The sequence below is a fragment of the Canis lupus genome, chromosome 10 (assembly GCF_048164855.1).
Source record: "Canis lupus baileyi chromosome 10, mCanLup2.hap1, whole genome shotgun sequence".
NCBI lineage: Eukaryota > Metazoa > Chordata > Mammalia > Carnivora > Canidae > Canis > Canis lupus.
Genome location: NC_132847.1, coordinates 23788031 through 23814551, shown reverse-complemented (window position 1 = coordinate 23814551; position 26521 = coordinate 23788031). Strand labels below are relative to the sequence as shown.

The 26521-nt window shown below is 44.3% G+C and overlaps 1 long non-coding RNA gene across 2 annotated transcripts; it reads right to left on the bottom strand.

The window, feature by feature from the left end:
- Window positions 1-6067: 6067 nt before the first annotated feature.
- LOC140641353 (uncharacterized) lies at window positions 6068-15711 on the bottom strand. 2 transcript variants are annotated; one of them, XR_012037886.1, is made up of 4 exons: window positions 15599-15711; window positions 12738-13030; window positions 11517-12074; window positions 6068-11302 (listed from the first exon to the last, which is right to left on the bottom strand). It is a non-coding gene; the product is annotated as an uncharacterized lncRNA (long non-coding RNA). The 2 variants fall into 2 exon arrangements; XR_012037885.1 differs by lacking the exon at window positions 15599-15711 and adding an exon at window positions 13503-13938.
- Window positions 15712-26521: the final 10810 nt, after the last annotated feature.

Genomic DNA, 26521 nt, shown 5'->3' with positions numbered 1-26521 from the left:
CCAGGGACTTGCTTCTCCACCCATGGCTGGAGCCTGATATTGGCCATTCCTGGAAGCATCTCTCTTGAAAGGGTCTTCAAACTATGAGCCTGTAGAGGTCCCCCAAGTTCTTGGTGAACTTGGGACTCAGGCCAAAGTGAAGAAGACTGGGAGCTTTGATGACCCCCTCCCTGCTCTGGAAAGTGACCCTTGTACAGCAGCAATATGGTGATGATTGGCAACCCATAGGCAATAAGGAGCATGGGTTGTGGCCCGAGTATGTCCTAGGTGTCCTGCCATCTTCATATGGAGATGGCCAGGTAGCAGGACTCAGGACCCAGGTATGTTCTCCAGCTTGGGGCATGGGCAGGGCATGTGAGACCAGGCGGTCAGGTAAGAAACTCCCAGCCAACCCTCACAAAGCAAGTACCTCAGAGTCCTCAGTTTAACTCTTCTACCCTCAAGATAAGGATCTGTTGCCCAGGCAGGCTGTGTAGCAAGGAGAAAGCCAGCCCCTGTCAGAAGGGCCTTAGCAGTACCAATTGTCCTCTTGGGTGCTTCAGCCCCAGGCTTCTTGCTTCAGACTTTGCTTTCCTCTAGGCCAGCAGTGCCTCCTGTCACTGGTCACTCAGCCAAGTCAGAGCCCTGCCCTACTTCTGCCAGGTAAGCTTGTCTGTGGACCTCTTAAGCCTCAGAATTCTCTGGCTGTCTGATGGCTCATCACCATCCCTACTCCCTCACCCCATCTTGAGTCAGCACCCAGCTGGTTGTTCAAGCTTGGCTCTGATCTCTAAGAGGTCTCTGAGCAAATCTGCAGCTCAGCTTTAAACACGTCTGCATTTGTCTCTTCGGTTAATTGATCAGGAATCATATGATCTTTTAAAAACACAGCTGGTAGAGTTGCCCATCTGTGCTTCTGCATTTGGATCAGTAAATCGGGCTGCCTAGAATTTATTTAAACCTGCAGGTCTGAGTGCAGAATGAGGCTGCCCTCACGGTGCCTCCTGTGATGATCTTCTCATTTTCTGGATCATCTTCATTCTTGGGGCCACCTTTGACTGGGCTTTTAGAATTAAGTCTGTTTTTATCGCTCATTTGTCTCCTGAGCTCTTCTAAGGACTATTTTCTAAGATTATTTTACATTGAGATTCACTAATTATAGGGTAAAGCACTAATCTGCACTCCTCCCCCATGGCTGAAACATATACACACACATGCACACACACAATTATTTACCAGACAAGATGGGTCATGAGTCCTTAGACAGGTCAGTAACCCAAGATAGTGATGGTCTATATTCTCCCCTCCCCATCTTTTGAAATATACACAGGAACATTGCTAATGTGGCAGAGACTGCTAACTACCCCCCCATATCTGAGCATATAACCATCACAAATAAATACCAGGAGCATCTGGCTGGTTCAGTTGGTACAGCATGAGACTCTTGGTCTTGGGTTCATGAGTTTAAGCCCCAAATTGGGGATGGGGCCTATTTAATAAATAAATAAATAGACAGGTAGATAGATAGACTGCTAAATTTCCTAGCCTCCTTTCCAGCTATGCAGCTAAGTTTTGGTCAATGAGATATAAGTACAATGGTATATCCAACTTCTAGAAAGTATCCTTAAAGGGAAAAGGTATGCCTTCTTCTTTTCTCCCTTATTTGTGCTAGCTACAAAGCACTTTTGGGGATGTGATAATTAGAGTTAGAGCAGCCATCTTAAGACATGAGAGGGGAAAAAAAAAAAAAAAAAAAAAAAAAAAAAAAAAAAAAGACATGAGAGGGGGAAGCCACACTGAGGATGGCAGATGAAGTGGCCCAACTTCCAAGATGGCCTCCAGTGACTCTTAAATTCTGGTATTCATGTCCTTGCTTAGTTTTGTCCATGCTAAATAGGGCTGACTTGTGTAACCAGTAGAATGTTGCAGAAATGACAGTGTGACTTCTTCTTCTTTTTTTTTTTTAAAGATTTTATTTATTCATTAGAGACAGAGAGAGAGAGAGAGAGAGAGAGAGAGACAGAGACACAGGCAGAGGGAGAAGCAGGCTCCATGCCAGGAGCCTGATGTGGGACTCGATCCTGGGACTCCAGGACCACGCCCTAGGCCAAAGGCAGGCGCTAAACCGCTGAGCCACCCAGGGATCCCCAACAGTGTGACTTCTGAAACTACATCATAAAAGACATTGCAGCTTCTGTCGTCTTCTTCTTCTTCTTCTTTCTTCTTCTTCTTCTTCTTCTTTTTAAAGATTTATTTATTTATTTGAGAGAGAGAGAGAGAGGGTAAGTAGGGTGGAGGATAGGAACGGCAAAGGGAGAGGGAGAGAGAAGCTTTAGTAGGCTCTGAGGTCAGTGCTGAGTCCAACTTGGAGCTCTATCCCACAACCCCCAGATCACGACCTGAGCCAAAACCAAGAGTTGGACACTTAACTCACTATACCACACAGGCACCCCTGTCTCACTTCTTTTTGAATCACTTGCTCTACATGTGTAGAAGCCAGCTGCCAGGTTGTAAGCACACTCAAGTAACTCTATGGAGGATGACTGGTGGTGAGAAATGGGAGCCTTATTGTCACCAGCTGGAACCAACTTGTAAGCAGTATTGCAGTCCCGGTTAAGGCTTCAAATGACCAGGGCTCCATCTGACACCCTGACTGCAATCTCATGAGATAGCTCAATCCAGAAGCACCCAGATAAGTCACTCCTGAATTCCTGATGCACAGAAAGTGTGAAATAATGAATGTTTATTGTTGTTTTAAGCCAATGAGTTTTGAAGTGATTTGTTATGGAACAATAGAGGAGAGCAATAAAAGAGAAGGAGCCTTAGCCTCTGAAATTGTGGAGGGTCACAGCAACCTTGACCCTTGATCTACCTCAGACTTTTTTTTTTTTTTAAGATTTATTTATTTGAGGGATCCCTGGGTGGTGCAGCGGTTTAGCACCTGCCTTTGGCCCAGGGCGCGATCCTGGAGACCCGGGATCAAGTCCCACGTCGGGCTCCTGGTGCATGGAGCCTGCTTCTCCCTCTGCCTGTGTCTCTGCCTGTATCTCTCTCTCTCTCACTGTGACTATCATAAATTAAAAAAAAAAAAAAAAAAAAAAAAGATTTATTTATTTGAGAGAGAGAGAGTGCACAAGGTGGAGGAGGGGCAAAGGGAGGGGGACAAGCAGACTTTCCACTGAGCCAGGAGCTGGACATAGGGCTCGATCCCAGAACCCTGGGATAATGACTGAGCCAAAACCCAGAATCAAACACTTGACCCATTGAGCCACTCCAGTGTCTCTCTCTCTTTTTAAAATTTTTTAAAATTTATTTTATATTTTTTAAAGATTTTATTTATTTACTCATGACAGACAGGGGAGAGAGAGAGAGAGAGAGAGAGAGAAAGAAAGAGAGAGAGACAGGCAGAGGGAGAAGCAGGCTCCATGTAGGGAGCCCTACGTGGGACTTGATCCTGGGCTGAAGGCAGGTGCTAAACCGCTGAGTCACCCGGGCTGCCCTCTCTTTTTTAAAAAGAAAAATAAACTTCTCTTATTTTTACAACTATTATCTTGAGTATTCTGCTGCTCCTACTCTTGTTTTGGCACCTTTCAGGAGATCCAGGCTCTACCCCATCTTGAGGAATCTCACTTAACATTTTGGTTGACTCTACCTGGCACAGAGAGATACCGTCTTCATATGGGTGTCCCTGAGATATCTAGGAGGTTCAAAAGGATAGGTAAATAAGCACTTTGGAGAGTTCCAAGCTGCTCTACCAACTGAAGATAGCACTCTTGCTAGGTCAGGCTGATTCTGGTTGGAGTGAGCCTACCTCAGCATTTATAGGTGTTCCTTTCATAGTCCAGCTTTCAGGTGTGCATCTCAGGTGGGCTAGTGGGAAAATCCTAAGCAGCGACAAGATGTACTGCTCAGGTCCAGTCAGCCATGGCACAGGACTGAGGGATGGCAGTCCTGCTAGTCTTTTCTTTTTTACTAAAGCACTCCTTCTTGGTGCCCTGGTTGCAAGAGGAGAGCCAGTCCTCTGAGGCTTACTCTCTACCCGACATCCTGCTTCATCACAGACTATGACATCCAAGTGGACTAACCAGCCAACACAATTCCTGACTTCCAGCATCACGATTCCTGAACCTGCTTACTGTTCCTCGCCTTCTTCTACTTGGCTCTTGCCACACAGTGGGATAGATTCTCTCTGAAATCTTAGCCTCCTGAATTCTACCAGAGGCTTTGATCCCCTACTTGTTAGATATTTCCAGTCTTCTCTCCACTTCTGCTCTTATATTTTCTTTTTTTTTTAATTTTTTATTATTTTTTTATGACAGTCACACACAGAGAGCGAGAGAGAGGCAGAGACACAGGCAGAGGGAGAAGCAGGCTCCATGCACCGGGAGCCCAACATGGGACTCAATCCCGGGTCTCCAGGATCGCGCCCTGGGCCAAAGGCAGGCGCCAAACCGCTGCGCCACCCAGGGATCCCCACTTCTGCTCTTAGACTTTAACAAAAACCTTCTGTCCCTGGAAGCCTCAATTGTTTCCCCAGCCTAGCCCCATCAGAACCATCTGAACAATGAAGAATCTTCTTAAGCTCTGTAATAATTAGGGAAATGTTAGATGATGTAACAAAGAAATCCCAAACTGTATACTGACTCAGACAATATAGTTGGTTTCTTGCTTACATTAAACCCAAACAGGAGTTCCTGTTTGGTTAGTGTCTCTCCTCTAAGTGATGAGTCAGGGACAAGGAACCTTCTACCTTGTGGCTCTGCCATCTCCAACATGTGGTTTCCAAGAGGATCTTAATTTGGAAGCAGGAGAAAGGAAAGGTGGAGATGGTATATCTGCTACTTAAATATCTTGGGCTGCAAAGGACACATGTCTTCCCTGATCAACATTCTATTGGCAAGAATAAGTCACTTGACTCTTCTGAGATGCAACAGATGTGAGGGGAGGGTGTGTGTTGAAAAATGTCATCTCTGCCAGGAGACTCCTTCCTACCCTCAATTTTATTCTATAGAAAGACAGAGGGTGACAGTTTTTTGGCAAATAGCTAGCTGTCTCTGCTCCATACCTCTTACTTTCTTCTGCCTCAACCTTCTAGCAAGACCACCAGCCCAGGCAATAGAGGCCAGCCTAGCCTTCTTGGCTTTTAGGTCCTATAGAAAATCCTGAGGGGGACAGATCTGTGCCAATGCAGATGTATCACCTCCAAGCCAGCAGGGCCCCTGTGTTGCTAGGCCTGGATCAGATTCTCTCCTATTTCCCATAAGGAGGCTTTGCCCTGTCCCCTCCTCTCACCTTCCTTCTCATCAGGGGAGGATTTCGGGCCAAAGGTGGCCCCTCCACTTCTTTTCCTGCTCTCTCCTCCCTGCCACAGTCTTATAAATCTGTGTGTATCCATGGTCATTCTAGCTTCACAGCCCGAACTACTCCCTAGGTTTCAGACTTACATATCCACCTTCCCCCTGGATGCTTCCACTCGGATGCACATATATATATATATATATATATATATATATATTTTAAGATTTCATTTATTCATTCATGAGAGACACAGAGAGAGAGGCAGAGACCCAGGCAGAGGGAGAAGCAGGCTCCACACAGGGAGCCCAATGTGGGACTCGATCCTGGATCTCCAGGATCAGGCCCTGGGCCAAAGGCGGCGCTAAACCGCCGAGCCACCAGAGCTGCCCTTTTTCTAGGGTTTATTTATTTATTTTTTAAAGATTTTATCGGATGCACATAGATCTTTCATATTCAACATGTCTCAGACTGAATCATTTCACCCAGCCACTCCCCCACTACTTGCTTCTCTTCCTGTGGTTTCTCTCTCCTAGGGTGGTACCACTCTCCCCACACAGTCACCATTGCTAATAACCTGAGGATCGTTGTTGTCTCACTTCTCAGGTTAAATCTTGGCCCAACTATTTCCTGAATCAGTTCCGTATACTCCTTTCCTCAGGTCATTGCTTCTTGTTTGGATGCATATAACTATCTCCTGAAGGGTCCTTAGGCCTCTACTCTGTTCCCTTCAAATCTGTGCTCCATGGGCAGAGTAACTGATCTACAGTACAAATCTGACCGTAACACTCACTTTCTTTTTTTTTTTTTTTTAAGATTTTATTTATTTATTCATGAGAGACACAAAGAGAGAAGCAGAGACACAGGCGGAGGAAGAAGCAGGCTCCCTGTGGGGAGCCCGATGTGGGACTCTATCCCAGGACTCTGGGATTACAACCTGAGCCAAAGGCAGATGCTCAACCACTGAGTCACCCAGGTGCCCCAACAGTCACTTTCTTAAGCATAGAATTCCCTCTGAGGCCCCCAAGTCCCCACATGACTGGCCCAACTGCCCACTTCAGCCAGTCCCATGCTTCCCTCAATACTACAGCAACACCCAACTTTACTCTTTACATGCTCTGAAGATCCTTGAAGCCACTGGGGTCATAGGTGGGTGCTCTGCCTGGATGCTGCTGGAATATCCTCTGTCTGTGCTTATTACACCCTTCATAAAGCTTTTTGTATGTCTGCCTCCCAGTACCATAAGGGCAAGAGCTAACTCTTTATCTCAGAATCTCAGTGCCTAGGACAGTGCTTATCATACAGCAGGTACTCAATTCATGCTCATGAATGAAGATTCTGAGAAGGTACCTGTTGAAGGTATGGAAAACACTCATTTAGATATGCTTGCCTTGCTCTGAATGAACATTTCCTTCTCAGGAGAGCCAAAGTGTGTGTGTGTGTGTGTGTGTGTGTGTGTATTTATCTGTGAAATCTGATCCTTTGCCTGAGAGCCTCTCCATCAATTAATCATGATTGGCCATTTGCACAAAACCTCTTCTCCCAAAGCACTTTGCACAGAGGGGGCGAGCTCTCCATCCTGCCAGAGCTGTGGGCTCATTTCCCACCACATGACTGGCCTTGGCAGTAGACTCATACCCATGCCTCTCACTGGAACCCCATAGCATCCCTAGGAGGCAAGCCAGAAAGGAGCATTGCCCCCCCCCCCCCAATTTTTAAAATAAGAAAACTTGTTCATGGGCACTTGGCTGGCTCAGTCAGAAGAGTATGTGACTCTTGGTCTCAGGGTCATGAGCTCAAGCCCCACATTAGGTGTAGAGATTACTAAAAAAATAAACAGGGAAAAAAAGAAAAAGAAAACTTGTTCATAGGAGGTGAGGTGATGGTCCAAGGGTGCAAAGTGAGTCAGGTATTTGTTCTTTCCTACTGTATCGTGGACAATTCTGCCCTTTGCCCTTTGGGGCTGCTGAAATACTCTGTAGTGCCACAGACCATGAGCTCTGTGGGAAATTGCCTCAGACAGGGAGGATTGAGATATTACCCCTGCCCATCAGTCATAATACATCTTACATGTCAGCTGTTCTCTTAGGTAGGGAACAGGCACCCACCCAAGCTGACTCAAACAATAAAGGAGGACTCAGAATCCAAATGCACAAAGTCATCCTAGGAACTAGACAAGCACTTTGTCTCTTGTGCTGGACCACAAGTCTTTCCTCTCTGTATTTCTTTCTTTTTTTTTTAAGATTTTATTTATTTATTCATGATAGACATAGAGAAAGAGAGAGGCAGAGACAGAGGCAGAGGGAGAAGCAGGCTCCACGCCAGGAGCACGACGCGGGACTTGATCCCGGGACTCCAGGACCACGCCCCAGGCCAAAGGCAGGCGCTGAACCGCTGAGCCACCCAGGGATTCCCCGCTCTCTGTATTTCTAATCTGATCCCTTTTCATAAAACCTTAAGCATTGTTTTTACAAGGCCCCAAGTGACTGTCAGCCCTGAGTTGGCCTGGCTCACAACTGCAGGACCCACCACCACAAAAGCAGAGTCAGAGCCTTAGGAGCACTTGGCTGGCTCAGCCCAGGCAATAGTTGTTTCTCCCAGGTTGGCCTTCCAGCTTCCAGCTTCATCACCTGGAACATGGGCGAAGGAGTTGGGCAATCTGGTAGTGGGTAGCAGAGGTAGTGGGTAGAGGAAATCCTAGGAGGGATATAGGTAGGGAGCCAATTACAAGTGGAGGGAACAATTGTGAGATGTTGAGATTGAGTGGGTGTCCTGAGTAACCAACCCACTTAGGTTCTCTCTGCCTTCTGCTGTCTTTGACTAGATACCTCTCAACTCTAAAGATGGAAGTTAAGTTGTAGAAGCTTGACAGGAATGCAAGCAATTCCCGTTCACTGAAACACAGACTGCTTGGTGGAGTACAACTGACTATTGCCTTGTGGGTATTGACCAGTTTCGAATCCATTTCTAAAATCACATCAGCATTCCTTATCTGACTATCTATGGGTAATACTTTGAGTTCTCTTTTGAATTGGTTGTAATATTTTAGTGCTTCTCTCATTAATTGATGAATTAAAATAAATCTTCAACACGTTAATTTTATATCTGAGGAGAATCATGATTGTATCCACTTTTAAAATGTATCATGGGGGACGCCTGGGTGGCTCAGCGGTTGAGCGTCTGCCTTTGGCTCAGGGCATGATCCTAGGGTTCTGGGATCAAGTCCCACATTGGGTTCCCTGCATGGAGCCTACTTCTCCCTCTGCCTATGTCTCTGCCTCTCTCTCTCTCTCTGTGTCTCTATGAATAAATAAATAAAATCTTAAAAAAAAAAAGTATCATGAAGGGGCAGAGTCTGGCTGGCTTGGTGAGGTAGAGTGTGTGGCTCTTGATTTTAAGGTCCTGAGTTTCAGTCCCATGTTAAAAGAATTTCAGTGGAAGTTGTCCTGGCAAAAATTTAAGGGCCATTTTTTCCTTTTTCTTTTTTTATTATTATCTTTATTCTTCTTATTTCTTTATATTTTTTAAAAGATTTTTAAATTTATTTACTTAGAGATTGAGAGAGATTGAGCATGAGTAGAAGCAGATTCCTCACTGATCAGGGAGCACAATGTGGGGCTCAATCCCAGGACCCCAAGATCATGATCTGAGGTGGAGTCAGACACCTAACCGACTCTACTGAGCCGCCTAGGCACCTCTCTATTGTTTGGACTTTTCAGACAATAAAAAAAAATTGCAAACCTAATATATGTTAAATTCTAAAGGAAAAAGCAAACTAAATAGTGCAAAATTACATTTTGGCATACTACTACAAGCCAGCCATGGGTAGGCAGAGGTAGTTGTTAGGACATGCTGCCTGCCCCTCAGGGAAGAGCATGAGGTTCAGGCTCCATCCATAGGCCAAAGTGTTCCAGGCACCCACAACAGTCACCTTGTGTCAGGAGCTGCCCAGGTGAGCAGACTTCCTCATTGTTCAATACATGCTGCATCTCCTCCCTCCTGCCCCTTGGCAGCCCAACCCTGGAACACTGATGGAAGCTCATGCCAGAATGGGATTTCTTCCTCCTGCCTTTCCTCCCCTAACAACCTGAGAGGTATCCTGCCCTCCCTAGCTTACAGCTGAAAGGGAGAATCACTGCCAAATCTCTGCTTCCACAACAATGCACTTCTGAGAAGAGGACATAGAATTTCTGTCAACTGAATCCTGTTTTCCTCCTGACTTACATGATGGTCTAGATATGCTCTGGCTTCCATTGCTGTGGGTGGTTCATCCACTGTCAATGGTCCCAACACTTCATATTTTTCTATCTTCATGAAACCAACCTATAAACTGGGATTTATTTAAGTACAATCTCTGGGATGTCTGAGTGGCTCAGCGGTTTAGTGTCTGTCTTCGGCCCAGGGAGTGATGCTGGAGTCCTGGGATGGAGTCCCACATCAGGCTCCCTGCATGGAGCCTGCTTCTCCCTCTGCCTGTGTCTCTGCCCCCCTCTCTGTGTGTCTCTCATGAATAAATAAATAAAATCTTTTTTTTTTTAAGTACAATCTCTTATAAAAGCAAAACCTTCCTTCTAGGAATCCTTCTGTCAATCAAACCTGGACATTTGTCTCTGCTGTTTTCTAAGCATATATGTATGGTAGGGGAGACAATATCCACAGGCAGTGGGACCATGTCTCAACCCCAGGAGGCCCCCTGACCTTTGGCATAAGTACCTGTAGTCCCTTGCATTTATCACATCAGCACAGGAGTGCTTCCTTAATGAACTCTGGCCTAGAAGGACCAAGGACAAAGGAAGGCATGAGCCCTGTGCCTCCCATTACTTGCTGGACACTCAACTGGCCTGACAAGGGCTGGCCTTTCTCACTTTTACCCACTAAGCATGAAGCCACAGCCACCCCTGAATCCAGGGTAGTATGCTCCAGGTGCTCCAGAAAGCTTCCCAAGGAGCTTACCACTGTTGTACAGAGGGAGTCTTACCTTTATTGCCTCTACTTGAGAATGTTTGAGCCTGGACTCCCAGTGTTGTCTGACTACATCCCTTTCTCCCTTAAGTCCTTCATGGCTCCCTATTGCTTGCATGATCAAGTCTAAGCTTGGCTTTTTTTTTTTTTTTAAGATTTATTTATTTATTCATCACACACACACACACACACAGAGGCAGAGACATAGGCAGAGGGAGAAGCAGGCTTCCTGCAAGGAGCCTGATGTGGGACTCGATCCCAGGACTCTGGGAACACGACCTGAGCCAAAGGCAGATGCTCAACCACTGTGCCACCCAGGCATCCCTAAGCTTGGCCTTCAAGTCCCTTGCTTCCCAATATGGCTCCAACTATATTTCTGGCATCCTCTCCCTATACCATGTACTTAAATGTCCAACCCCTCATTCACTTCATGCATACTAGAGTCCAACTTTCATTTAAGTCTAAAGGTAGTTTCCAAGTTCTCTTAGCTGCTCAGAATGCCTCATTTCCATGACAGCCTCTCTCTTATTAATTGATGTCATCAGAATTGCATTACTATAGCTGCAGACGAAAGCATGCTAGTGCCTGTTCTAATGCAGTGCCTTATTCTGGTGTTCACATCACCTCCATGGCTGCACCTGGGTGAACATCACACAGACCACTTTTCAGAATGGCTCTCTCCACAGGAGCAGCTGCAGATTCCTCCCATCTCCTAAAAGCTCACTGCTGTGGAGCTGAGGCAGTTGTATTAGGACACATCACAGCATCTCGCTGCCAAAGTGACAGCTACAATTATGTTTTGGCTGACAGCTGGAGATGAGAGAATGTACAAACAGCCAAAACCACATGAGCCTTCATGAGTCAGCAGTTTGTAATGCATGTCCAGCTGGTAGGTGAGGTGGGGAACCTGCTGGCTACAGACCTCACATTATTGCCAGGAACCCTCAGGAGAGATCCTCTACTAGATGGTGATAGTTAATGCCTTCAAGGGCTACCCCAGGACCCAGAAGGGCAAGAGAGTAGGGTGATCAAGCACAGGTATAGTCTAACCTCAAGGGATAGGCACCTGGGATCCCTGGGTGGCGCAGCGGTTTGGCGCCTGCCTTTGGCCCAGGGCGCGATCCTGGAGACCCTGGAGACCCGGGATCGAATCCCACGTCGGGCTCCCGGTGCATGGAGCCTGCTTCTCCCTCTGCCTGTGTCTCTGCCTCATTCTCTCTCTCTCTCTGTGACTATCACAAAAAAAAAAAAAAAAAAAAAAAAAAAAAAGGGATAGGCACCTGATTCCCAGGCAAGGGAGGGAGCAGGCAGTGCAAGGGGACAAACTTCCCAGTGGTGAAATCATTCTTGCTAAGCTGGCTGATGAGAGGTATATTCATAATGGGTAGAGGGTTCCTGTCGAGACATCAAGGGTACCACCTCCATAAAGGAGCCTCAGTGCCTTATAGGAGTGGGGTCAGGAGAGGGGCCAAGACACCATAGCAAAACCCAACACGGCAGCAGGGGCTGCAGCTTCCACATGCTGGGCACTCTGCTGACCCCTCTGCATACATTTCTTCTTTTCATCTTCCTCACAATCCAGTGAGGTAGGTTCTGTTACTATCTCCATCTTCCCAGTGAGGAAACTGAGTCTTGGTGGAATGTGATGGAGGCCAAGTAGCCAGCAATTATGGAGATGGAATTTGAGCTCAAACCGTCTGGCTCCAGAGATTGCCTGGTTTATGCCTCATTATCCTGGTTGGGTCCTTTCAATTCTGTCTTGGTTGCAGGAAGCTGAGATCCCTGGTGCATTCCACGCATAGGGTGAGTTGAGTTAGGGCCTCCAAGTAGACTTTGGCCTGAAAGCCAAGACATTACCAAAGGAAAATAACAACAGCTATTTCAGGCAACAGGTGCTGGGCTATGAAATTGGGGGAAAAAATAAAAAAGCTACCAGGATTTCCTCATTGTACCTTTTTGTACGTCCTGCGGAACAAGCATCATCAGGAAGCTGCTCCATGAGAGTGCTGCCTCTAGAGACAGAGGGCAGGAGCAGGAAGTGTCCTTTCTTTCTGCCCCCACAAGCCCTCTGGGGCAGCACCACAGGTGGCCTCCAGAGGCCAGGGCTTGGCTCTGACTCAGCCTGACCTGGGTTCTGGCCAAGGCCTCTGGGAAGGGTGGGCTCAGGCTCTTGGTGTCCTCCAGGGAGTGCTGCTGCCCTTCTCAGGCCCCTGGTTGGAGCAGAACCCACCTATCCTCACTTTCTGTCCACACACATGCAGACAGGGAGGCCGCAGGCTAGCAACTCTGTTCAACAAGCTTCCAAATGGGGCGTCTGAAAGGCGAGTGGGGCTGGGGCACAGAAATGTTTGTATTTCATGTGGCTGCTGCCCATGAATCACCAATTGCATTTTGTGCTCTCAGCTCTGCGAAGGCATCATTTCCAGCAGCCTCACACCGAGCTGGCGAGCTGGCGGCCAGAGCCTCTTAGTGTGGCTATAAATAGCAGATCATCAACTCACCTCTTCTGAGCTCAGCACAGGCTCCTCAGTTCACCGTGTGTCTTCCTGCTGCCTGCATGTCAACGTCACTCAGATTTCCCAGGTGAGGCCTGGCTGAGAGACTCAGGGTATGCTCTGGGGGTGGGGAGTGGGGGTGCAGGGTTTGGGTTTCCAGAGCTGATTGGGGTGACAGTGAGGGCAATGGCAGGCTTTTGAAGAGCTTGACATTTCGGGCGTCATAATTATAATCTCCCGTCTCTGAGCTCCTCTCCAATTAAATACAGCACCAAGGGACTGTCATTTCTTTAGGAGTCCTAGAAATAAAAAGCAAAGGACTCATCAAAAACACACCCAGAGAATGCCACCTGAAATGGGTAACAACAAACTAAAGGTTTCATGCCTTCCTGAGGACTTGTTCCCTAACACTGAATGAAATACTTTATGGCTCTCTGGCTGCTGGAGTGAGACACACTGAATGAAAGGCTTGATGACTCCCTGGCTTGAGAAGTGAGCTTACATATTTTAGTATTACTCCCAGCTTCACAGAATGCTCCCTGTGTGCCAGGCTCTGTGCCCAGCCTCTGCAGGCAGCATCTCATCAAGTCATCCCAATAGCCATACTGCTAGCATCTCGCCTTTCTGCCGCTGAAGAGGCTGGGGCTTCTGCAGTCAAGTGAACGGGGCTGCTGGCTTCCAGAACCCAATCTCTGAACCACCATGCTTTCTGACTTCTGCAGGAGAGGACTGTCGGGGTATCTAAATGTACCCATGTGTGTGTCCACATACTTGGGTGACCAGCAGGATGTGAACTGTAGTCTCCTTTCCCCAACTCCGTGCATTCCATGACTTTAAGTAGGAGCCAGATGCTCAAGTCCCAGGCTCCTTTGGCACTTGAATGTCCCCTAGCACCATCTTCTTCTAAATCTGATCTTCTTCTAGCTCTCTTGTAGGGAAGGCACCAGCCTCCACTTGGCTCTCCAAGCCCAGTTCGATGGTCTTCCTCATGTCTCCTTCCCCTTAAGCCCTGAAACAGGCAGGGCTCAGGTGGGACTCCCTCCTCACCTTCCCCTCCCTAGGGGGAAGCCTCCCTCCAAACTGTTTCCTCCTCTGCCTCCCCACTTTGAGGCCGGTCTCCTTTATTGGTTTGTCACAATAGCTCAGGGCTCCACCCAGGGAATGTCTTAAGAACACAGATTCTTATTCCCTCCCTCCCTTGGTTCAGACCACCTGAAACCAAATCTCAGGGTAGAGGCCCAGATCTGAATTTTTTTAAAAAGCTCTTCCAGTGATTATGCAGCCAGGGTTTTTTTTTTTTTTTTTTTTTTTTTTTGCAGCCAGGGTTAAGAACCACTTTGTCTAACTGGCCGCCTAGATGCTAGCCTCTTCCTGTTCTGAATCCTCCCAACCACAGCTATCAGTTTAATTTTTTTTTAATGAAATCATGGATATGACAGCATTTATTCACTATAAAGAGTGATATCAGGCCACAGTATTATTACAACTTAAGGGTTTTCTTTTCTCTTTTTGCTGCACAAAACAAACTAAATGTTACTTTAATTTTCTTTTCTTTTTTCACTTAAATTTTTTTAAAGCATAGTTTATCTCATGTTACTCTCCTGCTAAAGATCCTTGAGTAGCTCATCCTGCCTACAGGAAAGTATGAAGTCCTTAGTGTGGTATTCAAGGTCCTCTCCATCCTGGTCCTTTCATTCTCCTGTAAACCCTATACTCCACCTACAGAGCTACCTCCCCCTGTGACACCCTCCTGGCTCTGCTCTCTCCCCTTTGCTTATCTGGACTTAGTGTCAGCTGGGCACAGCAGAACACACCGAAACAACAGTGATCCCTCCTTAAGACTTTGAGCCCTCCAGTAAAAGGAATAAGGAATTATTGCTAAAATGCCCCTCTCAATTCAAGAGCCACGTGTGCGGCTCTCAATGAAGAGAGTTTTGTGTGGCCTGTAGATGAAAGGAGATCCGCCAGCAGATACAACACAATAGCAGTCATGTGTAAACACAGAGAGCAGGGAGCGGTGGGGCTCGTGATTAATTCCAAGGAGAAGGTATTCAGCTTTCTTGCTTTTACTCAAGCTCGGGAGACAGAACAGGTCTGGTAAAGCACTGGGGCCAGGGTCATGTCTCAAAATACCTCTCATGCTTTTTGTCCCCTAGTCCTAGACATAAGCAGAGGGCCACATTTGGATCTTGTTCAAAAGGTCAAGAGTGTTTTACTAATATGATTAGTGTATGTGTGTGTGTGTGTGTGTGTGTGTGTTTGGACTTTGAAATCCTTTTCCTATAAAGAATGACCTACCTCCAAGTAAAATAAAAAGTGATTGTGTTGACTGACAGCAAGTGTTATTTCAGAACGGGGTCTGGAAATTGTTCTCCTCAAGTACTTCAGAGTGAAAATGAACCTGAAAGAACTTCTGGGTAAATGAGGCAAAAGAGCCTCTTAGGAATCTCCATCTGCTCCCTCCCAAAACTCTGCTGAAAACACCTACAAAGGAGTAAAAAGAGTTGCAAATGCACAAGGTCCATGAGAACAGGCGAGGAGACAGCAGCAGACAAAGGATGGTGCACATTTTTGGAAGGTGGGAAGCAGAGGAAGGAGTAGTGAGTCACACAGCAGCAGGGGGAGGCTGAAGGCCTGATTCTTGCACATTGGCTCTGGGGGACCGCCAGGGCAGAGCTGCAGGTGGGAGGGTTGCTGAAGGCTGTGAGAGAGCACAGTTCCGGGGGCATTGGGGTCCCACACCTTGCCCATTCCTATAGGTCATCTGAGGTGCTCACTGGGGAGGGTGGGCATAAAGTGCAGAAACTGTAAAGAACAGACAAAAAATCTAGATGCTAAAAGGTCAAATCCCAGCTCCTTTTCCTCACCTTGTTTTCAGAAAACCTGTGGGTCCAGGACAACCCTTATCCCCAGGACAGAGACTACAGAATGCTTTTCTGTAGCAGCTGAGCAAAGTCAAGGGAGAGACCTACACATAAAGACACGATATGGATACAAACTGTCAATGGAAGAGCCAGGTCATGACCATCTATCCTCTACAGGGAAGTCCACTGTTCAACAAGTTCCACCCAAACATGCAGACCAGCAAATCATTGCTTCAAAGCATAAATCTTTTTTTTTTATTTTTTATTTTTTATTTATTTATGATAGTCACACACAGAGAGAGAGAGAGAGAGAGAGAGAGAGAGAGGCGCAGAGACACAGGCAGAGGGAGAAGCAGGCTCCACGCACCAGGAGCCCGATATGGGATTCGATCCCGGGTCTCCAGGATCGCGCCCTGGGCCAAAGGCAGGCGCTAAACCGCTGTGCCACCCAGGGATCCCTCAAAGCATAAATCTTAGATATTATCAGACAGCCAAGATCCCCAGACATTTAAGGAAAGTGTCAGACATGAGAAACAGGTATGTGGGGTGGTGAGGAAAGGAAGAATGTCTAGGTTGAGGGAGAAGAAAGCTTTAAAAATGCTATAAAATCATCAGGGACAAAAAATAAGATTTCTATTTCAAGATTTATTATCCATGAAATGTCAGAATACCAAGGATAAAGAAAAGACCCTAAAAGGACCTAGAGAGGGAAAACAGGTCAATTGAGAGGATCCGGAATCAGAATGGCACCAGACTTCTCAACAGCAACACTGGCAGCCGGGAGATAATGGAGTGAGGCCTTTAGAACTCTAAGTGAGACTTATTTATAGCTTAGAAATCTAAACCCAAACCATTAATTAAGGGAAATGGTAGAAAAAGAGATGCTTTCAGACACAAAAGCTCACAAATAATGGGCCTCTCATGCTCCCTTTCTCAGGAAGCTCTCTACCCAAGCAAAAGAATAATTCAAGGAGAAGGGGTGCCTGGGTGGCTCAGTCAGTTGAGCATCTGTCTGATTCTTGATTTTGGCTCAGGTCATGATCTTAGAGTCATGGGGTCAAGCCCTGCTTTAGGCTCTGTGCTCAGCGGGGAGTCTGCTTGTCTTCTCCCTCTGCTCCTTCCTCTGCTTGTGCCGCACACACACTCTATCTCTAAAATTAAACAAACAAACAAAACTTAAAAAAAAGGGGAGGAATCCAAGGATGAGGACAACATGCCCAGAAGAGACCAAAGGGATGCCCAGGGTGATGCTGAGGAAAGCCTTGATGACAGTGGGATGGAAGACCCAGGGGCAAGAGCTCCCCTCTGAGCCAGAGGATAGAGAGCTTCAGGTGAGAGATGGCCAGATCACCTGATAGGTATCCCCAGGTAGAAAATTATGTTGAGGGGCTATCAGACAGTTGTAAGAATTAGTAATAAGTTTATATATAAAAAAAAAACTGAGTAGGGACGCCTGCATGGCTCAATGGTGAGTGCCTTCGATTCAGGTCATGATCCTGGGGTCCTGGGATTGAGTTCCGCATCAGGCTCCCTGCAGGGAGTCTGCTTCTTCCTCTGTCTCTCTTTATGTGTCGCTCATGAATAAATAATAAATAAATAAAATCTTTTAAAAAAACGAGTAAATAAAAAACATGAAGCAATTACTACCTACAAAAAAAAAATCCATGACACATAAACTATAAAAATAAATGCAATACTACAAAAATTTACACAGCATAGTAACATAAATACAGATTATTGATTTAGCCAAAGACTGTAATAAACAGTGTTGGGAAGCTGGAGGAACAAGAAGGAGGATGCAGGTGCCAATGGATAAAAGAAGCAAATCCACATCTCCCATAATTGCAAGAAAACAGATAATGTCTAAAATTGACAAATCCACAAAATAGCACCTTAAGCGTATTATCTAGAGAAATGGAGGAGGAAGTTAAAACTGGGAGAAACAGCTGAAAGAGTTTATTTAACTGGGTAACTTTGGGTTATCAGTCTGGGGTAGGAGTTGCTATTTTTCACATATGTCTTTGAGAACTATTTCAATTTTCATGTGTATACATTATTTTCATAAAAATAAAAAATAATTTTAAGTGAAAAATCAAAAGAAAATATTATAAATTGACAAAAACGTGTTTGATATTCATTAATTACATCTCTGCAATTTCTTTCTGTCTTGTGGATCATTCTCTTCATCCATCCACTCACCCATTTTTTTCTTTCGAAGTCTAAATATGGATTAGAAAATGTTGTAGGGGGACACCTGGGTGGCTCAGTGGTTGAGCATCTGCCTTCAGCTCAGGGCATGATCCTCTTCTGGGGATCCAGTCCACACCGGGCTCCCTATGGGGGGCCTGCTTCTCCTTCTGTCTATGTCTCTGCCTCTCTCTCTGTCTCCCGTGAATAAATAAATAAAAACTTAAAAAAAAAAGAAAAAGAAAACGTGGTAGGGTTGCCAGAGAAAACACATTTGGGATATACTTACAACAAAAAAATGACTTGTTGTTTATCTGAAATTCAAATTTAACCGGATGTCTAGAACTTTTATTTTGCTAAATCTGGTGCTCTAAAATGTGAGATCCCCTGCTTACTCCACAGGCCAGGCAGGCCTATGGCTAAATAGATAATGGAACCAGAAAGTTTACCTACAATTTATATTCACAGCACAGGGGACATGTATATAGAAACTGTCAAAAAACTGCGTGGTCAGATGCTGAGCAGTGATTTGTGATGTAGTCAAGATGAGAACGGTGTGGTGCCAACCAGTCCCTGGCCAGCTTCTGTGAGTGTATTAAAGAGGTGCAGTTCTTGCTCTGTGACTGGCAGCTAGGTCCCCCAAGGGCCCAACACCTGGAACTCATCCCTCCATTTGTTCCTCAGAGCTCAGGAGCTGAGCCCAGGGTTCCTACTCATCATCATCATCCCTCCTGCAACATTTTCTCCCCTAAGAGGGTCAAGGGTAGGATGACAAGTGACCTTAAATTTAGCTAAATTGGGGATCCCTGGGTCGCTCAGCAGTTTGGCGCCTGCCTTTGGCCTAGGGCGTGGTCCTGGAGTCCTGGGATGGAGTCCCACATGGGGCTCCCCCACATGGAGCCTGCTTCTCCCTCTGCCTGTGTCTCTGCCTCTCTCTCTCTCTCTCTCTGTTTTTTTTAAATTTTTAAAAAAAATTTATTTATGATAGTCATACAGAGAGAGAGAGAGCTTGCTCTCAGGGATCCCCCTATTTAACAAATTCTTATAGATATGCCTTATCTGGTCTACAGTGTCCGAACTGAAGAGTTTCATTCTCAAAAGAGGTTTTTTTTTAAGATTTTATTTATTTATCCATGAGAGACACACTGAGAGGCAGAGACATAGGAAGAGGGAGAAGAAGCAGGCTCCATGGAGAGAGACTGATATGGGACTCGATCCAGGGACCCTGGAATCACGCCCTGAGCCAAAGGCAGACGCTCAACCGCTGCGCCACCCAGGCGTCCCAAGAGGATTTTTTTCTTGAACTGTCAGGAGATTGTCTACCACCACTGGCTAATTAATGGTAGGAATGATGTAATCATTTTCTTCTTTTTGTGCTGGGGAAAGTGGTCTTTGGAGTTAACAGAAGTAACGCTGAGGATATGAGTCCTCCAGAAGCAAAAATCATCTCTGGGATATGCAAATATATAATTTGGAAATACATAGATGTATATAGAGAATCAGCTACAATCCAGATATTTTAAAATGAGGAAGAACACAAATATGAAGTATTTCTGTTGTTTTGCTATTATTTCTTATGTGAGTAGATGTCAAGGGTGGCCAGGCAGGCAAGAGTTTTCCAAAATCTGATTGGGATCAAGGTGATTACTTACAGGGTCCTTTTCCACAAAACTAGTGTGAGAATAACTAAAGAGTTTGCTTTGCTAAGGCATTTTTAAGATTTTCTAAAAACAAATAGCTTTGGCCATGTGTTTTTAAACCGTAAAATCATTAATTATGTATCTCATTCAAAATTAATTTATTATAGATGTGAGATGACTGAAAGCTCAGTTCAACCCAAGGAAGTTATTTTGTATTTTTCAGACAACTATAATTGTTTAAAGTTTTTCTATTTAAAGATAACGTCTGACTTCATATAGCTCTAAATCTTTGGCCCTATGCCTTCCTTGAACAGCAAAGAATGAGCTATCTTCTACAAAATAGCCCTTCAAAGATCTGAAGACAGTCCTAGGGCCTATCCAATTATGTCCTCTGCTGCCCTGCCACCTGGTCTCCAGCTCCCCTCTGCCATCTCCTCCCTCAAGAGCACAAAGTTCATCAATGTGTGCTTGCAAAAAGGCCCTCAAACTGAACTCCTGGTATGGCCTGAGGCGTACAAAATAGGAAGAGCTGTAACTTTCTGTGATCTGAATGCTGAACATTCATTTGGTTAGGTAAAAGCAGCCACTAGATTGCTGTTTTAAGAACATCAACTTCATGGTTTCTGGCAGGGAGACTTGTCTAATTCAATAGAAAAAAACCTTAAGCTTACATTTACAACAGATTAAAATATTCATGCATTTGGATACAGAAACACCAACTTTTATGAATATAAATAATGGATTAACAGAAAAACTTTTGCACAACAGAAGCTAACCTGATTTTTATGTCCCTACCTTGCAGTTACCTTTGCACAGTAACTTCCTGCACTAGGAAGCCTTTGGGGAATGTAATTTCCACTGCCTTGTGATGTTAATTTGAGGCAATTATCATAAGTAGACTAAAAAAAGTTTTGCATATTATTTGTTCTTGTGGGGGCCCAGGGCTGTTGGCGAGTCAGGATACAGGAGAGACCATGGGAGAGGAATATTCAGAATTTAGAAATTTCTTTAATAGCAGTGGATCATAAGGTTTCAAAGCTTTTAATGTTTCCCAAGCTTTGGCTGGTAAAACCTTCCTCTGCAGATGCTGGAAAGCCAGCTTGAAGGGTTCTGAGAACTCTCTGCACTTGATATTTTTAATGCACTTGCATTTTCAGGTTTTCCAAGGCAGGATGGGCAAGAATAAAACTGCTTCTCTAGTCCATTTAGCTGTTTTAGAATAGTTCTGTCAGGTATAGAGGGGAAAATATTACCTATTTTCCAGGTAGGAGTGCTTCCAGGATCACTATGAATTTGGGTTACTTGCTGAGCTTATCAGTGATGGGAAGAAATAGGAAACCCTGGCATCCATGGTTCAGTGCACTCATCTGACCACCCTCTAGGAGACTTCCTTGAGCCATTTCCAGGGGCATTTCCACCTGTTGGACTGGCCCACCTTTTCAAGACCAAAATCCGAAGAGCTTATTGTGCTCTTACTATTAAGTGACTTTCTGTTTTTCCAGACACCTGTCCCTATATTAGGGCATCTAGGCCGGGGGCTTCTGTGTATCAGTCTCAAAGCAGGAGGCTGCAAAGAGAAGGAATATTTTGCTCAGGAGAGTCTAGGAACTCAAGAAATGTGAGAGCAGTGATTGCACTAACTATTCACTAGCTTTATTTATTTATTTACTTTTAAAGATTTTACCTATCCATTTATTTGAGAGGGTGGGGAAAGAAGCAGAAGGAGAGGGAGAAGCAGACTTCCCGCTGAGCCTGTTGTGAGGCTCTGATCCTCAACCTGGAGATAAATGACCTGAGCTGAAATGAAGAGTTGATGCTCAACCAACTGAGCCGCCCAGCCATCTCTACCCACTAGCTTTAAAAAGGAAGTCCACAACTGGTACAAACGTTCTACAGGGTACTTTGGCAAAACACAGTAAAAGCTTCAGAAGTGTGCCTGCTCTTTTAAATCAGGAATGTCACTTCTACAAGTTTATCAGAAGGATATGCAGACAAATAAATCTAATGTCCTTAAAAGTTCAGTTGAGGGATGCCTGGGTGGCTCAGCGGTTGAGCATCTGACTTTGGCTCAGGGTGTATTCCTGTGGTCTCAGGATAGAGTCCCACCCACGTTGGGCTCCCTGCATGGAGCCTGCTTCTCCCTCTGCCTCTGTCTCTGCCTCTCCCTCTCTCTCTGTGTCTCTCCTGAATAAATAAATAAAATCTTAAAAAAAGAAAAAGGAGAAGGTCCCATTTCAGAAGGAACACGGAAGTGTCTTGGCTCTGAACTGTCACACTCAATCAACAAGGATAACAACACTCAATAAGGATAATAACAAACCCACCAACTGCTTATTTGGTGAAATCAGGACGCAACTTTCAAAGTGTTAAGAGTTGTTGGAGATGAAAAAAAAAAGGGTTGTTGGAGATGAAAAAAGGCAGAATAGCTGGTGAAAAACCTTGAGGGAGGAGGGGATCTAGGGCCTTAGAGAGTTCAGAAATCTCCAGCAATTATTCCCTTTCAGAAAGAGAGGATCCTACCCGAAGGGAACTACAAGAACCAGGCCCAAACTGAACAAAGTGAGATTGCTGGGGATGGTGGGAAGTCTTGGAAAGCAGTGAAGGGGGTTATAAAAAAAACTTTAAAAAGGGCTCTTAGAAACAAAGGCTGTAAAAAATTCTGAGAGAAAGACGAACAGAGAAGCTCTCCTCAACCAAACTCTGAAATCACAGAAGCCTTTGTGAGGTCCATCATCATGCTAACAGTGAGGGCTCCCCTGATCCCACCTCTCCACTCCTCTAGCACTTTCTTAGGACAAAAATCACTACAACAAACAGTGGAATAACACCTGCAAGATACTCAAAGTCAGAAAACTATGGGGCAAGAATTTTATCCACCAAACTGATCTTCAAATAAAAAGCTTAAAGACAAACAGTTAAGAAATTAGAGAATATTATTTTCATGAGTTCTTTCTGAAGAACCTCCTAGAATCATAAATCAGCAGTCAGAGCACCACTTGGCAAGGCTGATGAAATTGGGGTAAAGAGATCTTCCTTGAGTGTTGAATGTATTTAACTGTAGAAGAGTAAAACAAACATAGATCAGGGTGCCAGATCAGAAGGCAAATGTTACACGCCTAAATAATGTAGAAATTTCTAATAATCAATAAAATACTGCAGAGAGAGAAGATAGGGATAAAAATGAGCTTGCTAATTGCCTCAAATCAATAGATTCAAGGGATAGTATTTAAAATTTCCAAATCGGGGCAGCCCGGGTGGCTCAGCGGTTTAGCACTGCCTTCAGCCCAGGGTGTGATCCTGGAGAACCGGGATTGAGTCCCATGTCAGGCTCCCAGCATGGAGCCTGCTTCTCCCTCTGCCTGTGTCTCTGCCTCTCTCTCTGTGTCTCTCATGAATAAATAAATAAAATCTTTAAAAAAAAATAAAATTTCCAAATCAAGTAGAATCTTAAGCATATTTAATATAAATACTAAGATTGATAATACTATTGACTGTATGATAAGGGGGGAAATGGATTAGATTACAAGATAATTTCATTGTGCTCATGGTAAGAAATCAAAAGATACCGTGCCAAAAGAGAGTAAATTAAGGGTATTTTTACATAGGAAACTTCTAGAACAAAATTACAAACCTTCCTAAATATCAAAACTATGTTTAGAAGAAGGAGAAATACAAAACTACATTATCAAGGGTGCCTGGGTGACTCAGTTGGTTAACTTTTGATTTCAGCTCAGGTCACGATCTCATGGATCCTGGGATCAGCCCCACTTCTGGCTTCTCAGTCAGCAGGGAGTACGCTTGAAAGACTCCTGCTTCTCCTCTCTCCAAAGATAAATAAATAAATCTTTAAAAAATACATTATGAAAAGACAATGTAACATAATGACAGAATTGTGAACAAATAGATGTCATCTCAATAAAAATAAATGAGTTTAACTCATTTTTTAAAATGGTTTTCTTTTTTTTTTTTTTAATTAATTTATTTATTTATGATAGTCACAGAGAGAGAGAGAGAGAGGCAGAGGGAGAAGCAGGCTCCATGCACCGGGAGCCCGACGTGGGATTCTATCCCGGGTCTCCAAGATCGCGCCCTAGGCCAAAGGCAGGCGCCAAACCGCTGCGCCACCCAGGGATCCCTTAAAATGGTTTTCAAAATGGAATTCAAAGTACAACCCAACTTTACACTGTACACATCTAAGACAAAATGATTTAGAAAGGTTAATGATGAAAGGATGGGCAAAGAAAGGCATACCAAAAGATTGCAAATATTAAAAAGCTTAGGATCTGACAACATAAAATTCAGGACCAAAAGCTTTAACCAAGATAAAGATAAGTACCTCTTAGGGACACCTGGGTGGCTTAGAGGTTGAGTGTCTGCCTTTGGCTCAGGGCATGATCCTGGAGTTCCGGGATTGAGTCCCACATTGGGCTCCCTGCATGGAGTCTGCTTCTCCCTCTGCCTATGTCTCTGCCTTCTCTCTGTCTCTCATGAATAAATAAATAAAATCTTTTAAAAAAAGAGAGAGATAACTACTTTTTAATGCTAAAGACTACAATTCAATGTGAAAATTTAAGTATAAATATCTATGTACCAAATAATAGAACAGGAACTTTCATATAATAAAAACTGTAGAGATTCAAGGAGATTTAGACAGAGAGACACTAATAATAGAGGACTTTGATTTATGTTTTCCAATCCAAAACAGATCAAGTGGTCAAAATTAAATAATGATCTAGAAGTCCAAACAATATAACCCAAATGGTAGGTGTTATTGATATGTATCAAACACTGTGCCCTGAGAATAGAGAATATACTTTCTTTTCAAGTGCTCTGGAATATTCATACACACACACTTACACACACAGAAAAGATAATGTATTAGGCCACAAACCAAACCTCATTAAATTCCTACAGTAAAAAAATACATCTAGATAGCATTTTAACAAACATGGACATTTATAACATGTTCAGAAAACAAAAATTGTCCTTCTCTTTGGATATGTATGGGGGGAGGTGTCTATATTATGTAATTCCATGATCAAAAGGAAAATATAAATTAAAAATGCAGAATTTCTAGAAAATAACAATAATGAATATACCATATAGAAAGATCTATGAGTTCAGCTAAAGTAGTACTCAAAGAAAAATTCATTATCTTGAATAATTATATCAACATAAATGAAAGAAAAATAAATGGATTAAACTGGCTCAAAAAGCTAGGAAAGGGGGCACCTGAGTGGTACAGTGGTTGAGTGTCTGCCTTCAGCTCAGGGCATGATTCTGGAGACCTGGGATTGAGTCCTGAGTTGGGCTCCCTGCATGGAGCCTGCCTCTCCCTCTACCTATGTCTCTGCCTCTCTCTGTGTGTCCCCCATGAATAAATAAATAAAATCTTAAAAAAAAAAAAGCTGGAAAAAGAGTTTTAAAATAAGCCAAAGGAAAGCAAAAGGAAAAATTAATAAATACTGAAATTAATCAGTTAATATAACAAAACTATAGAGGAACCTATTAATAAATAAGCTTGTTCTTAGAAATATTCAATTATGTTAACCAATTGGAATTTAAATAAAAACTTGAAAAAAGAGGGATGCCTGGGTGGCCCAGCCGTTGAGCATCTGCCTTTGGCTCCGGTATGACCCCAGGGTTCTGGGATCGAGTTCTGCATTGGGCTCCTTGCAGGGAGCCTTTTTCTCCCTCTGCCTATGTCTCTGCCTCTCAATCTGTGTCTCTTATTAATAAATAAAATCTTAAAAAAAAAAACTTGAAAAAAGAAAAATTTAATTCAATGAATTAGGTAAGCCACAATCTTTTTTTTTTTTTTTTTTTTTTTAATTTTTTTATTTATTTATGATAGTCACAGAGAGGGAGAGAGAGGCAGAGACATAGGCAGAGGGAGAAGCAGGCTCCATGCACCGGAAGCCCGACGTGGGATTCGTTCCCGGGTCTCCAGGATCGCGCCCTGGGCCAAAGGCAGGCGCTAAACCGCTGCGCCACCCAGGGATCCCGGTAAGCCACAATCTAAATTAACTTGTTAAAAAACAGAAAATGTACACTCAAAATAAAAAATTACAAGCAGGAGGGAAATAGTCACACAAACATTAGGAAATAAAAAACAAAAAAGCAAAACAAAAAACTGTAAGAGAGGGACTCCTGGGTGGCACAGTTGGTTAAGCATCCAACTCTTGGTTTCAGCTCAGTCATGACTCCGATCTCAGGGTTTTGAGATGGATCCCTGAGTCAGGCTCTGAGCTCAGCACAGAATCTGCTTAAGAATGTCTCCTCAGGCAGCCTGGGTGGCTCAGTGGTTTAGTGCTGCCTTCAGCCCAGGGCGTGATCCTGGGGACCCAGGATTGAGTCCTACGTTGGGCTCCCTACATGTAGCTTGCTGTGTCTCTGCCTGTGTCTCTGCCTCTCTCTCTGTCTCTCATGAATAAATAAAATCTTTTTAAAAAAGAATGTCTCTCCCTGCGCACCTGGGTGGCTCAGTGGTTGAGCATCTGCCTTTGGCTCAGGTCATGATCCCGGAGTCCTGGGATGAACTCGCACATCAGGCTCCCCAGAGGGAGTCACTTCTCCCTCTGCCTATGTCCCTGCCTTTCTCTCTGTGTCTCTCATGAATAAATCAATAAAATAGCTAAAAAGAAAAAAAAAGAATGTTTCTCCCTCTCTCTTTGCCTCTCACCGTCTCTGTTTGTGTTCTCTCTCCCTCTCTCAAACACATAAATGAATCTTAACAAACAAGAAAAAATTAAAAACTATAAGAGACTACCTTATACAATTTTTAAAAAAAGATTGTATTTATTTGAAAGTGAGAGAGTGGGGGGGGGGAAGAGCAGAGGGAGAAGGAAAAGCAGACTCTCCACTGAGCAGGGAGCCCCACTTAGGCTCTATCTCAGACCCTGAGATCATAACTCGAGCCAAAGGCAGATGCCCTACCAACTGAGGCACTCAGGCACCCCAACCGTATACAATTTAATGCAAATAAATTTTAAAACCTGTAAAAAATGTACAATTTTATCAGAAAACTAAAAATAGAAAACCAAAACTGACATCTGCATAAAATAGTCTGTTAAAATAATTTGAATAAAACATTATGCAT